Here is a 15,418-nt window from a genome sequence, read left to right on the forward strand (position 1 = left end):
CCCGACAACGGTGTTTTAACAGGATACCGTAAGGCTTCGGACAGAAAGAACTCGATGCAAATATGCATTCTAGTCAGTACATTTGTTTCTCAGAGGGCTGTGGGTTAGCAATTCTCAAATTACTTATGTGGATGCTAGGGTCGAACGGAATGGTAAATACGGTATTGAGCACGAGAACCAGGCCTCTCACGGTCAGAGAAAGAAGTTACACACAGGGAACGGAGAAAGGCTAGAATAATCCCTGTGGTGTGTGACTAGAGTCAAGGGTATCGACATGAACTCTCATGTTTTTTTTAATATGTACACAGTTCAACAGACAAAGAAATGAACATAAATATGTGTATAGACTTGGCTTATTATACATACATATATTTCCTAGCTCTGCCTGCTGAGCAGGCCTCGAAGCAATGACACCCCAGTAACAGTGAGCCCACCTAGTGCCTCGATGTTGGTCTCTAAATGCTGTGAGCTATTAAAGGGAACCAGGGCTCTTTCAGAAGTGGCTGATGGAGCTCAGAGAGTGGAAATAGGAGATGACCCGGGGGTATCTTGTGAAGCCAGAAGGTAAGAAGTTACCCCCAAGGATGAAGGCCCAGGATGCAAAGAACACAGGGACCAACCTGAAAGCACTTCCAATGGTCAGAGTTGGAACAATCTGAAGTACAATATAAATGATAATATAATTAGATTACAGCCCATAGAGTAAAACAAACACCTACCCATGGGTCCACACTACTATAAATACATGAGTGAACGGATGAATGGATGGATGGATGGATGGATGGATGGATGGAGAAAGGGGTAGCTCTTCCTTATAGAAGAATTCCAATTAACAAATGTAGAAGATAGGGCGCCTGGGTGACTCATTCAGTTAAGCCTCCGACCTCGGCTCAGGTCACGATCTCACAGTTCATGAGTTCGAGCCTCGCGCCAGGCTCCGTGCCCCCTCCCCTGCTCATGCTCTCTCTCTTTCTCTCAAGAAATAAATAAATAAAGTTAAAAAAAAAAAAAAAAGGCAAACACCACCACCCACAACAATTTCCGCAGGGGGGGCGGCCCGCGGGGGGGGGGGGGGGGCGCCTGGGTGGCCCAGTCGGTTAACCATCCAACTTTTGATTTCAGCTGGGGTCACGATTTTTACAGTTCTTGAGATCAAGCCCCAAGCTGGGTTTCACAATGAGCAGGGAGCCTGATTGGGATCCTCTCCCTCCCTCTCGCTCTGTCCCTCCCCTGCTCTCTGTCTCAAAATAAATCAGCATAAAAACATAAGAATTATTGACATCATGAACCCCTTGGTCTGATGCCCTGAGAAGTGCACATCACTTCTATGGTGTTCTTGCTAAAAATTCATGAAAAATCAACAGGCAAACCCAAATCCAGGGACACTCTACGAAATAACTGACTGGTAGTTTTGTTGTTGTGGTTGTTTCAATAGTGACAAAATCATGAACAACAAGGAAAGACTGAGGAACTGTGACAGACTGGAGGAGATTGAGGAGAAATGGCAATTAAATGCAGTGTGGGATCCTGGGGAGGAGCCGTCAGTGAAAAAAAACTGGCAAACTCCCTCTAAACCTATAGTTTAGTTAATAGTATTTGTACCAAAGTTAATTTCTTAGTTTTTATCATTGTACCAAGATTCTAGAAGATGTAAACACTAGGGGAAGCTCGGTGAGGGATATACGAAAACCCTCTGCGCTATTTTCACTCTTCTGTTATCCTGAAATTATTGCAAAATAAAGGTTGTGTGTGTTTTTTTAAGTACATACTATGGGGCACCTGACTGGCTCACTCGAAAGAGCATGCGACTCTTGATCTCGGGATCGTGAGTTCGAGCCCCACATAGGGTGCAGAGATTACTTAAATAAATAACTTTTGAAAAAGTACCTACTGTGGTAAAATGCCATTTTACATCCTTAGCTGACCTGTCACAGCGAGGTACCTCCGATGTGTACTCACGGATGCATGTGGCGCCAGTACTTAATCCTAATGGCGAATTCTGGTGCCTGGACCAGCTGGCTGGCTGATTCTCCCCGCTTGTTTTGCTACATCGGCCAACAGGTTTGGCTTGGACTTTGCTGGATGAGGAAAAGGGGAAAGGGAGCAAACAGCCAGGGGGGGTAGAGCCTACTTTCCCATGCGCTTCTAAGCGGCGTTCAGCTCCCACCCTGCAGAGCTTCGACCTCGACCTCTCCGGAAGCCACTCTTCTTGGGTCTGAAAGATCACAGAAGGCATAGTCTAGGTGGGAACTAGACCATCTGTTTATGCCCTCGGAATTTTAAAACCGATCCCCCGTGTTTACAAACCCGAGCTTACATGTCACGCTTGTTGGGCAATAACTAAGTAGCTGCCAGGCCGTGGCAGGGTTTCTCCCCTTCAGAAGCTCCTCCCCGAGGAAGCAGGTCGGGTCCCGAAAGGTGGTTCTCAATCGCACTGTTTATCACCCCGGTTGCCGACGAGGAGTTTCCACTTGCAGCCCTCAGACTGGGGGCCATCAGACAGGAGTGTTTCAAGATCAAGCACATGCACGGGAGGCCTGGGTGGCTCAGTTGGTTGAGCCCCTGACTCTCCGTCTCCGCTCAGGTCACGATCCCAGGGTTGTGGGATGGAGCCCCGCATTGGGCTCGGCACTGAGTGCAGAGCCCGCTTGGGACCCTCTCTCTCCCTCTGCCCCTCTCCCCCGCTCACGTTCTGTCTCTCTAAAATAAAAATTTTAAAGTATATACTTAAAAAATTGTGTTAATAAATAAAATCAAGCACATGTTCCCCCCTCTTGGCCGATAGATGTTCCCTCTGGCATATTTTCCCCAACAAAGCTGTTCTTCACTGCATCAAAAACACATTAAGGGAGAGAAGATCTGCAAATATTGTGGGAATCTCCTTAACTTGTATCCACCGCCCCCCGCCCCCACTCTGAAGTCAGGCACTTCAAAGGGGCCTTGTAAGGAGGAAATATCCGTGGCCTGGGGCAAGCAAATCATCACTCCAGCCTCTGTTTCTGCAAAATCCCGGTCTGCTCCTGAAGGAGGCTGGTAGGCTCTTTGTGGACGGGAGCCTGCAAGCCATGGCACTTCGAACCCTTTCGTTTTTGTCTATTGCCTGTCCTATTTCTTGCTGATTACCGACTGCAGAAGCAAGGCGGCTTCTATATATTACACAGTTACCCTCTGTCCCTTAGAACCTCCTCTAATGTTGAAGGACTCAGTCCACACACAAGGGCAACATTCACTATTTTTTTCACTGATTTCCATTTTTTTTTTTAATGATCTCTTGTTTGCGATTGAATATATTAGTAAGCCCTTATGTGCCCCTACATGATGGGGTTAAAAATGTTTGCAAAACACCTCGGGCTGAGCCTGAGCAGAGCAAGCACACTGTAGACCGACGGGCTCGTGGCCAAGAACCCTGATGGGGCATTGGCAGCGAGCAGAGCTTTTTCAGGACGGCCGAACTTCGTTGATAACCGTGCAAGACCTCAAGAAGGATGATCCTGGGGTTGTGAGTTTGAGCCCACATTGTGCGTGGAGCCTACTTAACATAAAAAATAAAATTAAGGGGCGCCTGGGTGGCGCAGTCAGTTAAGCGTCCGACTTCGGCCAGGTCACGATCTCGCGCTCCGTGAGTTCGAGCCCCGCGTCGGGCTCTGGGATGATGGCTCGGAGCCTGGAGCCTGTTTCCGATTCTGTGTCTCCCTCTCTCTCTGCCCCTCCCCCGTTCATGCTCTGTCTCTCTCTGTCCCCAAAATAAATAAACGTTGAGAAAAAAAAATTTTTTTTTTAAATAAAAAAATAAAAAATAAAATTAAAAAAAGAGCAAGAAGGAGGCTCTAAATTGCTGCCTGACACCCTGTTTCCGGAATCAGCCAAGCAGGAGGTTGACACAATTATCCGGACAATCTGAGCAGAGATCTACTTATCTACATTAAAAACCATCATCATCAGGGGCGCCTGGGTGGTTCAGTAGGTTGAGCGTCCGACTTCGGCTCAGGCCATGATCTCACGGTTCGTGGGTTCGAGGCCCCATATGTGCTGACAGCTTAGAGCCTGGAGACTGCTTCAGGTTCTGTGTCTCCCTCTCTCTCTGCCTTTCCCCTGCTCTCTCTCTCTCTCTCTCTCTCTCAAACACTCATTCCCATATTGCAAATACAGAAACCAAAACACGGATAGGTAAAGTAACTTTTATTTTAACTTTTGTTTTTTTTAACATTTATTCATCTTTGAGATGACAGAGACAGAGCATGAGTGGGGGAGGAGCAGAGAGAGAAGAAGACACGGAATCTGAAGCAGGCTCCAGGCTCTGAGCTGTGTCAGCACAGAGCCCAAAGCAGGACTCAAACTCACTGACCGTGAGATCATGACCTGAGCCAAAGTCGGACGCTTAATCGACTGAGCCACCCGGGCGCCCCAGTTAAAGTAACTTATCCAGAGTCACATAGCTAATTAAGAGCAAAGCTGGGATTCAAACCGGGGTCTCTAACCACAGACATCTTAGCCACCAAGCTGAACCGTGCAATGAATATGCTTCCATACCCAAGCATGCCTTCTTCCTCACAATATTCTCATGGAGCAGGGCTGGCACCGTGAGCCCCGTGTCTACCTTAGAACATTCCCACTGTGAGTCACCTCCCTGTGACAGCCAAAAGCCACTCTGTCTCCCAACCCGACCCCTTAAGAACCAACGCAACAGGAAGCTACGGGTGGCCATCTGTAGACAGGGCTCAGGAAGTGGCTCTCAACCAGGGGCAACGTCGCTTCCCGGGGACATTTGGCAACGTGTGAAGGTATGTTCGATTACCACAATGGGGGGTGCGGAGGAGGAGGAGTATTAACCGGCAGCCGGGGATGCTACTAACCATGGCACGAGCCAGCCTCTCCACTCCCCCACCTCCGGTCCGGCCCCGGTGTTGGATGGTGTAGAAGTTGGGAGACCCCGAGCGAAAGGAGTCAGTCCTGCTCTTCAACCCTTGTCCCCGGCCTGGTGGCCTGGGATGATGAAAAATCACTGCTACTGTAGTCAGGAAGCTGTATCAGACGGGTTATCTCACCTGCCGGGGAGATGCTACCGCCTGCATGTGGGGCTTTCTCCATCCGTCTAATTAGTGCATTTGCGGATTGTCTGAACGGACAGCCTCCTTTCCCCTGTAAACAGCACGTTGGCAAGCCAGTCCACACTCAGAACACTGCCCTGACAAGCTAAGCAAGCGATTCAACAAGGTGACTCTTGTTGCTGCTCAGAATAAAGGCGGGTGGCATATTCTAGGGGCAATCGTGGGGGGGCGGGGGGGCCGCGGGGAGAGAAGTGTGACATTGACAAGGTTAAAGGGGCTTTGACAGGTAAAGCAAGGAAAGAGCATTACCAGCAGAGGGGAAGAGAGGAACTTTAAAGCTGGTCAGGGAATCCTGTTGGCCCCACTCCCTAATTATTTTAGCAGGCGATGAGATCATCCTCCACGAGAGCGGACGCAAAGAAAGGGGAGCTATAACCAGACACCGCTGCAAATAAAGTTGGCTTCACTCCAGAACCTAAAACAAGACGCGTGCGGCATTCGCTTCGTGAGAAGTTTAAGGTCAGAGTTCTGTCACGAAAGCACCCGCCTGGGGAGTCAGACACACCTGGTTCCGAGTCCCCGCTTTGAAATGTCCTCGCCACGCAACTCCCGGCAGAAAACAATCTCTCTGCACCTTGTGCCTCATCTGCAGAGCGGAACTACTCGCAAGAGCCACTCGGGGTCGTCCTGGGAAGTACAGGGTGTGATGTGTGTGTGACACGGGCACTTGGTGGTGCTGGGCACAGAAAACCCGCGGGGTAAAGTATACACAGAATAAATGCCCTGACCCAGCCTCTCCCCTCCTCCCTTCCCTTGCACGTGTAGAGAGGGAGGTTGGTTTTCCCCCAAGAGCCTGGTTGGGTGAAGTCGAAGTACAAGGGGCGGAGTCAGAGCCCAACAGAGGCTTTGTATTAATGGAATTTACTTTCACAAATCATTCCCGCGAGATGTCCAGATAAGCAAGCTTGCCCAAAACAAGGATCTTTGACTCTAGGACCCAGAAAAGGACTCCCTGAGATACACTTAGTATGCACCCAGGGTCACTAGAAACAGGTTTACCGTGAAGCTGATGAAAAGGAAGCTCCAGGCCTCTCACCCAGGCAGGAGCCCCAGCAACGCATTCCCGGCCATTGGCTTTTGTAAACTTGGCGGTGGTAAGATACTCTGACCTTGACTGCTTAAGATCGCTGCCTCTTTCTACTCTGACTTCCCTTGGGCCACATTTCCCCTCCTTTTGGGTGACTCTGTAAAAAAAAAATTTTTTTTAATGTTTATTTGTTTTTGATGTTTATTTATTTTAATGTTTATTTTGTTTGAAGCAAACAAATAATGTTTATTTTTGACAGAGCACTAGTGGGGGAGGGGCAGAGGGAGACACAGAATCCGAAGCAGGCTCCAGGCTCTGAGCTGTCAGCACAGAGCCTGATGGATGCGGGGCTCGAACCCATGAACCACGAGATCACGGCCTGAGCTGAAGTCAGATGCTCAACTGACTGAGCCACCCAGGTGCCCCTGGGTGACTTTGGAGTGGCCATGGGTATTTGGGGGGATCTGGCTAAGAGGAATTAGGAGCTAGAGAGACTGCTACTTTGGGTTCAGGTTATGTTTTCAATTTTATATATTTACAGTTCAGTTACTGCTAATTGTTCTGGAGCAGGGAAGGTTGCCCCCACCATTCCTACGGCCCACTGGGTTGACCCACCCGGCATGGAGATATGAAGGCTCAGATCCAGAGGTCACATCACAAGTTATGTGGCCCGTGGTGCCAGAAACCAGCGTGGCGTGGCCCGGGGGAGGAAAATCAAGATGTGGCACAGACACAACCAAAACAGACTAGTTAGAAGCTGGCCTGGGGAAAACTTTTCCAACCATCAAACTTCACAACTAACTGTAGGTACACTTAAAATTGATAATTGGTCAAGATGAATTTGAGACCACCTAAGAAACACGCCCCCCAAAATATAGGATACAAAGGATATCAGAGGTAAATATCTGATATATAAGCAAATATGCTTATATGCAAATATGCTTATATGATAAGCAACTAAGAAGTATGTTTCTGAATTTGAGGATACTTTAATACCTAATTTTGTATTTAGAATTTTATATTCCCTTCAAAAGGGGCTCTCACATCCTATAAGCTTCGGGCTGTACAAAACCTGGGTCCATCCCTTAGAGTCACCTACTTTTATCTTTTTCAAGAGGGTAGAATGGGGAGTGGGGGGGGGGGGGGGAGTGAGAATGGAGACAATAAAACTCCCTCACTAAATTTCCTGAAATAATTACAGCCTAGTCAGTGAATCTAGAAAACTGGAAATTCCTTATGTATCCGTTCTATCGGGAAGGATTTAAATAAAGTAAATATACAAGGCTCCAGACTATTCTGGTGGATTTTCTTGCAAGGCTGAGCACATACCGCACGGCGTTTGGGGGGAAAGTACTTTTTCATAACGTGAAATAAAACACACCTAGCCTTAAAAAAAAAAAAAAAAAGTTAGTTTAGTTTCTGCTAAAATCTTTTATCTGTCCTTTATCTATCCCTTGCCTCCAGCAGAGATTCTAAACTCTATTCACGCTCGCTATTGTCGCTTGTACACCCAAATCAAACAAACTCAGCTGGATCATTCGTTTTTGAAAGCACAGAGTAACACCCCACAAGCTGGAGAAAGTGAAAGAACTTCTTTCTAAATTCAGCCGCCTGAACAAGGAAACATTCAGGTAGGCAGCGTCCTTCCAGTCTCTGTTCCCACCACGTGAAGACTTAAAGGAACCACGCTCTGGAGGCTGGTCTTCCTTTCCGTGAAAACGCCAGCACAAGTGCCCACGAGCTCGCCCTGCCTTTTCCCACCCCCTCACCCCTCCCCGCACGCCGTCGGCTCCCAGGAGCACGAGTTTCACAAGGAAGAGAAAATGTAGCGTTCTGCTAATTTCAGAACCGCGTCCTCCCCGTTCGCAAACGCCTGGGCCCCGCGCCCAAGCCGCCTGCCCCTCCCTCCGCGCAGCGCCCGGGATGCTGCAGCCCGCGGCTCCTCCAGGTTTGGGAAGCGGGTGACCCCGGGCAAGTTTGTCGAGTCGGAGCGGAACGACACCCGGGAGTATGTGTTGGCTCTTTTCCTTTCCTTGGAAAGCACTTAGCAAGCTTAAGGCACCCCCCCCCCCCACACACACACCCACCCTGTATACCTTCTCTTGCAGTGCTGCGTGGTTTACAAAAACAGAGCTCGTGTCTTTAAAACCTGCGTTTTCTCCCTGGGAGTAAGCATTAGTTAATGACTGCCAGCCGGTTTCTGTGTCTCGGCACCATGTGACCCGGCCACGTGACTTGGAGCCGGCTGTGGTTGTTCCTTGTATTTGAATAAAAAGATCAAGCTTATTATTGCACTGAAAGCCTGCGGATCTCGCCCGTGCAACGTGATTTCCCAGGCGGGTTACACAACGCGCTGCCGCCCTGGGCTCCGGCTCCCAGCGCCCAGCCTGTCTCCGCCCGGCGCAGGGAGCTGTTTGCTAAGGGACATAAAACAAACATGGTTTTATGGTTTCCAAAGTGAGAGTCCATTTTCCTCTTGGAAGACGCATGATGATCCTGAAAAAAGAAGAGACCCAATTCCTCGGAACCTTCTTACTAGGATAAGGTTAGGATTCCTAGTGCACGCATATAAATAAAGGGGAAAGGGGGATACAGTCTCTTTTTCAACCGAAGGTTCAGGATTTGGTTTGACCTTTCACTATTTTCCTGTCTCCCTCCCTGGAAAGTCTTCAACACACATTCTTGCCTCCTTAGAAAAAAATACAAACTAAAAGTGACATTTTGAAATTTAAAATGTAAATGGCATGTTCGTTCGGTGGGTTCCCCCACCCCCGCCTGGAGATTTCTAGAACATTGGCAGTTAAATTTTGATTCAGCGTATCCTGCAAAGGAGAGAGCCAAGGGATTAGTCTGTGTATAGGTGGGAAGAGCTGGGTGTCCCTTTGTAGGTTAGGGTGGTGGTGAGCACAGGTATGCAAACGTATGCAGATTTGCCTCCAAAGGGACCCAGCCCCCTCAGAAGGTGACATCCTTACTCTGCTCATTTTAATACTCCCCTCCCTTCCCCTCCCCCCCAGTGCAATGTTTTGCTTCCTCCTGTCTCTAAGGGTAGTCTTCAATGATGACTCAATTACAGAAGGACCCGGGAGGAACAATAACATCGGTTATCTCTAGCCCAAGGCCTTCTCTGAATGGAATTGCAAAGCGCTTCTCCCCAGCAGCCCCCTTTCCAGCCGCGTCTGCCTTCTAGAACACGAGGCCAGCCCACTCTCCAGCACAGGCCAGATTTCAGCTGTGGATTCATTCATTCTACCGATACTGACTGAGTGCGTCCTCCGGCTGGCACTATTCCAGGTGCTGAGGAAGCAGGCGTGAACAGGGAGCCTGCTCCCTGCAGCCGGGGGCCCTCACTCCGGGAGCGAGAGTGATCTCCAAGAGGCCGAGCCCACGAGGCCTGTCCAGGCTGGGGGAGCAGCCCGTCAGACTCCCTTCTGTGGTCCAGCCATTGCTCAGATGACAGGGCCACTGAAGACTAAATAATTGGCCAGCTGGTGCTTTGGAAACAGTTAAATCTTGGCTGGCGGATACAGGTGTGATCTTGTTTCTTAGACACCTCCTATTCAGCCCCGAAGAGTCCTTGCTCCCCGTTCCTGATCCTGCGCGGACCAGAGTCTTCGTGTAGACGTCTCACTGCAGCCGGCGGCATGGCCAAAGACACAGCAGAAATGCCTGGTAGTGATGCCTCCTTGAGCTGTGATCAAGGCATCGCCCAGAATTCCAGCCGGAACACCTGCTCCCCTGCTCCCCTGCTTCTCCGCAGCCCCCCTTCAGAGGACACCCCAGCAACTCAGGCAGGAGCTACCCGAAAGGCCAGACGGTCCACAGTGCTGGAGGGGTGAGGTATGGCCTTGGGCAGCCTTCCCAAGGACAAGATGCCCAAGGGCTAGGAATGGGGCAGCCCTGAGGCGGATCAGAGAGTGAAAGTGTTCTGAAATTGGCAGGGCTTCTGACATCCTGCATAAGAACTGGCCAGGGGAAAGAACAGGGGAGACAAAGAGAAAGAATGTAGCTATCAAGGTTTCAATGAACTCTTGATCGGATTTCCATGGTCATTGAGTGGGCACTCTTCTCCGTGGAATTATACAGCACACCAAAGGAAAGGGAACGAGGCAAGTTCAAACAAAAGTCAGAGACGCAGCACGATGGTCTGCTGGCTGAGCGTGGTCCTTTATACCAGGACCTCAGAGAAGGTCCTCGGTATCTGTGTGATAAGCAGGACCGATACCAGACCCTCGTCACCCAGACATGGCCTCCAGCCACCCCCAACCCTGACCTGTGCCATGGAAGGAGGGGCGGCTCACACCGGAGGAAAGAAGGGCACGGGCACAGGCTCTGGTCCTGGGAACTCTGGGTATTTTGAACCTAATTTGTTCTCCCAGCCGATCTCAATAATAGTTCCCATAGTCCCTTGTTTTCCTGATTGGGCCATTGAGTGTCCGACTCTTGATTTCAGCCCAGGTCATGATCTCAGGGCTGTGGGAGAGCCCCACATTGGACTCCATGCTAAGAGTGAGCTTTCTTGATATTCTCTCCCTCCCTCTGCCGCTCCCTCCACCACCCCACTCATGTGCTCTCTCTCTCTCTCTCTCTCTCTCTCTCTGTAACATAAAAATTTTTAAAAGAAGACAATATGGCAGGTCCTCAAAAAAATTAAACGTCGAATTGCCATATGATCCAGCAATCCCACTTCTGGGTATATATCCACAAGAATTGAAAGCAGGGACTCAAATATATATTTGTACACTCATGTTCATAGTGGCATTATTCACAATAGCCAAAAGGTGGAAACAGCCCAAGTGTCCATGGACGGATGGATACACATACAACAGAATATTTTCAGCTTTAAGAACAAACTGAGGGTTGGTGGGGGGTGGGAGGGAGGGGAGGGTGGGTGATGGGTATCGAAGAGGGCATCTTTTGGGATGAGCACTGGGTGTTGTATGGAAACCAATTTGACAATAAATTTCATATATTAAAAAAAATAGATAAATAAATAAATAAGAATATTTTCAGCTTTAAAAAGGAAGGAGGAGCGCCCAGGTGGCTCAGTCAGTTAAGCATCTGAATCTTAATTTCAACTGAGGTCATGATCTCCTGGTTCCTGAGATCGAGCCCTACCCCAGGCTCTGTGCTGACAGTATGGAGCCTGCTTGGGCTTTTCTCTCTCTTTCCTTCTCTCTCTCTCTCCCCCCTTCTGCTCAAATGCATGTACATACATGCTTTCTCTCTCAAAATAAATAAAGAAACAAAGAAATAAATAAAAAGGAAGGAAATTCCAAGGGCATCTGGCTGACTCAGCCGGTGGAGTGTATGACTCTTGATCTTGGGGTCGTGTGTTCGAGCCTCACATTGGGTGGAGAGATTACTTAAAAATCAAATCTTCTGGGGCGCCTAGGTAGCTCAGTTGGTTAAGTGTCTGACTTTGGCTCAGGTCATGACCTCACGGTTCGTGAGTTCAAGCCCCACATCGGGCTCTGTGTTGATAGCTCGGAGCCTGGAGCCTGCTTCGGATTCTGTGTCTCCCTCTCTCTCTGCCCCTCCCCTGCTTGTGTTCTGTCTCTCTCTGTCTCTCTCTCACAAAAACAAATAATTTTTTTTAATTTAATAAATTAAAATCTTTTAAAATAATTTTTTAATGTGTATTTATTTGAGAGAGAGAGACACACACAACACGAGTGGGGGAGGGGCAGAGAGAGAGAGAGAGGGAGACAGAGGATTCAAAGTGAGCTCTGCGTTAATAGCAGAAAGCCTGACAAGGGGCTCCCACTCAGGAACCTGTGAGATCATGACCTGAGCCGAAGTTGGACGCTTAACCAACTGAGCCACCCAGACGCCCCAAAAATAAAATCTTTAAAAAAAAAAAAAAAGAAGGAAGGAAATTCTGACACGTGCTACAACATGGACCACCCTTGAGGATCAGATGCCAAGTGAAATAAACCCATCACAAAAAAGACAAATACTGTATAATTCCAATTATGTGAGAGACCTAGAGTCAAATTCATAGAAACAGAAAACAGAATGGTGGTTGTCAGGGGCTGGGTAGACAGGAAAATGGTGAGTCAGTAGTTAAGGGGGACAGTTTTCAGTTTGGGAAGATGACAAAGTTCTGGAGATGGATGCTGGCGATTTACAACAGGTAAATGTACTTCATGCCACTGAAGAGGATGCTTTCAGATGTTATGAGGTTCAATTTGATATGGCGTGCCATTTGCCAAAATAAAAAAAATAAAGGTGAAGGGTGTCAGAGTATCACCTACACATTTTTGGAGTTTCAGTTAGTCTCAAACCACCTTTGCCTTGTGTATTGTGCCCTGTGTATCTGCAGGATCCATGGGATTTCCTCACTGGTCCTAACCCTCCTGACGCCCAAGAAGATGAAATTAAAATGCGGCCACGTGGGCCGTGGTGCCATCTTGCTTGTCATTTAGCCTCGGTTCTGTGAAGCCCACAGCCCAGAGAGGTGAGGGCTCCTCCTTCATCGGGCCACCCTTTTCCTCACCCAGTCCCTTCAGCCCACTGATCTGATTTACTAGAAAGAGAGTCCGTGGCGTGGAAGAAGAAAGGTAATGAATCAAACTCTACTGCCCGACTAGATTTCACTGCCTCCAGTGGAAAATGTTCGAGATTTGGGATAAACTTTTTTGCTGGCACTAGTAAATTTTCTCTCGCCTATTTTTTTTTTAATTTTTTATTTTTTTCAACGTTTATTTATTTTTTTGGGACAGAGAGAGACAGAGCATGAACGGGCGAGGGGCAGAGAGAGAGGGAGACACAGAATCGGAAACAGGCTCCAGGCTCCGAGCCATCCGCCCGGAGCCCGACGCGGGGCTCGAACTCGCGGACCGCGAGATCGTGACCTGGCTGAAGTCGGACGCTTAACCGACGGCGCCACCCAGGCGCCCCATTTCTCTCACCTATTAACAGATTTTTCAGGTCATAGGAAATACTTGATGGAGTGTTAGCAAAACAGCTGGGCTTCAGGGGAAGCCCTTGAAGCCTTCCTTCTTCGAGAGAAGACGATCCCAGGAAGCATCAGAAGAGAGAGTAGAGACACCAAGTGTTGAATGTTCCCTGCCCTCGTTTTATGACTTAGCATACAATAGCATAGTGCGTGGGACCGGAAACCATAAAGAATATTCTATTCTTGGGGCGCCTGGGTGGCGCAGTCGGATAAGCGTCCGACTTCAGCCAGGTCACGATCTCGCGGTCCGTGAGTTCGAGCCCCGCGTCAGGCTCTGGGCTGATGGCTTGGAGCCTGGAGCCTGTTTCCGATTCTGTGTCTCCCTCTCTCTCTGCCCCTCCCCCGTTCATACTCTGTCTCTCTCTGTCCCAAAAATAAATAAACGTTGAAAAAAAAAAGTATTTAAAAAAGAATATTCTAGTCTTATACGAAGCTTGTACTTCCCAGCTCCAAGTAAACAAGGTCCGTTGAATTTCTAGAAAAGAAGGATAATCCTCATTTGGAAAAACCCCAGGCCTCCTTGGAAGAAATAAGGCTGGTGGTTAGGATGGCCTTAGGTTGGTGTCTATATTAACTGCTAACAGTTGCCATCAGTAATCCATAAACATGAAAACAGGCCTCTATGGGGGACTTCTGTTGCAGCTTTCCAGCAACTTGGTCCCTGCGTCCTCCTTCATCAGTCAGACCCATACTGAGCCCGTGATGAAGAACCTTAAGACAGAGGAAGAGTCTGTAGGGAAAGTGGAAGAAAGACTAAGCTGTAAATAAAGATCCTCGCTGCCTACCCTCTCATCGACCTGGTTCCTTGGTGATCATGACACTTGGAAGAGCGCTTACGTAGCTCCGTGCTGGGCACTTCACAAACGTTCACTTTACTGGGTGGCATCATTATGTTATTGTTGTTATGCTGGATGTCCCACAGGTACAGCAGTCACATTTTTCAAGTCCCAAATTAAGAACTCGGGTGTAATAAGATCTGTACAGTATACTCAGGCAGAGGGCAAGATAGATTATTTCAATCCAGTGCCGTCTGGAAAATTCCAGGCTGTGCGTAGCGGGTCTCATGGGCTCACCATTGACAGACTGCTCCAGCTAAGCTATGAAAGTCACCCAAGTTCCTAGAGCTTTGGGCTCTCCAAAGGTAGTATTTCATCCAAATACAAATCCTTGGCGGTTGCATTCAATTCAATTCGCAAATATTCGTTGAGCACCTAAGTGTAAAATATTGGGGTGAGTGCCACAAAGAATGGAAAAATAAAAAGGGAATGGCCCAGTCTTCTCAGAAGCTCGGGGAGATGAAGGGATGGGCGGGCCCGCCCTTGTGCTGAATGCTGGAGACTCAGGGGAGATCAGATTCATTATTATTATTTTTTTTTTTTTTTCATTTTGAAGGGGCGCCTGGGTGGCGCCGTCGGTTAAGCATCCGACTTCAGCCAGGTCACGATCTCGCGGTCCGGGAGTTCGAGCTCCGCGTCGGGCTCTGGGCCCACGGCTCCGAGCCCGGAGCCCGTTTCCGATTCTGTGTCTCCCTCTCTCTCTGCCCCTCGCCCGTTCATGCTCTGTCTCGCTCTGTCCCAAAAATAAATAAATAAACGTTGAAAAAAAAATTTGAATTGAAGTGTAGTTGACGTGTGATAACTCATTTCAGATGTACCCACGTGATTCTACCGTTACATCATTGTGAAATGTTCGCCGTCATAAATGTAGTTACCATCGCTCTCCATACGAAGTTATTACAATACCGACTATATTCCATCACTTGTTTATTTTGTAATTGGACATTTGTACCTCTCAAGCCCCTTGCTCTGTTTGATCTACTCTCCCACACGCCTTCCTTCTGGCAAACGCCAGTTACGAATCTGTTTCCGTTTTTTGTTTTGTGGTTTGTGCGTTTGTTCACGAGGGTTGTTTCTGAGATTCCGAATAGAAGTGAAGTCACAAGATATTTGTCTATCTCTGTCTGACTTCTTCCACTTAGCATAATCCTCTGATTCTGTGTTGTCATGAATAGCAAGACTTTGATAGATGAGCGCACAAAGAAGATGAGGTATACATACACGATGGAATATTACTTGGCCGTAAAGAAGGATGAAATCGTGCACAATTCAGATGCACTATTAGTCACTGATAACATCTGACCAGTGTCTCTCAGGCTTTTGATGGCATTTTAAGGTATTTACACTTGATTAGGTCCTAGCGGCTACAGAGTAACTTCCATGCAAAAGTGTACGATACAATGACACACGGAGAGCTTGGCTGAGGCCTCCCACATGACCAAGAGAATGGTCCAGACTAGCATTCTCATACTGCCCAGAAGTTTCT

At 48.4% G+C, this 15,418-nt stretch overlaps 1 long non-coding RNA gene across 1 annotated transcript in view; it reads right to left on the reverse strand.

Moving 5' to 3' along the window:
• Window positions 1–6,387, reverse strand: part of LOC121012804 (uncharacterized) — a 16,072-nt gene extending 9,685 nt beyond the window's left edge. The window contains exon 1 of the long non-coding RNA XR_005782317.1: window positions 6,108–6,387. This is a non-coding gene — a long non-coding RNA (uncharacterized LOC121012804). The remainder of the gene's footprint in view (window positions 1–6,107) is intronic.
• Between the last annotated feature and the right edge of the window lie 9,031 nt (window positions 6,388–15,418).

The sequence above is a fragment of the Herpailurus yagouaroundi genome, unplaced genomic scaffold (genome assembly GCF_014898765.1).
Source record: "Herpailurus yagouaroundi ecotype Mexico unplaced genomic scaffold, PumYag 197, whole genome shotgun sequence".
Taxonomy (NCBI): domain Eukaryota; kingdom Metazoa; phylum Chordata; class Mammalia; order Carnivora; family Felidae; genus Herpailurus; species Herpailurus yagouaroundi.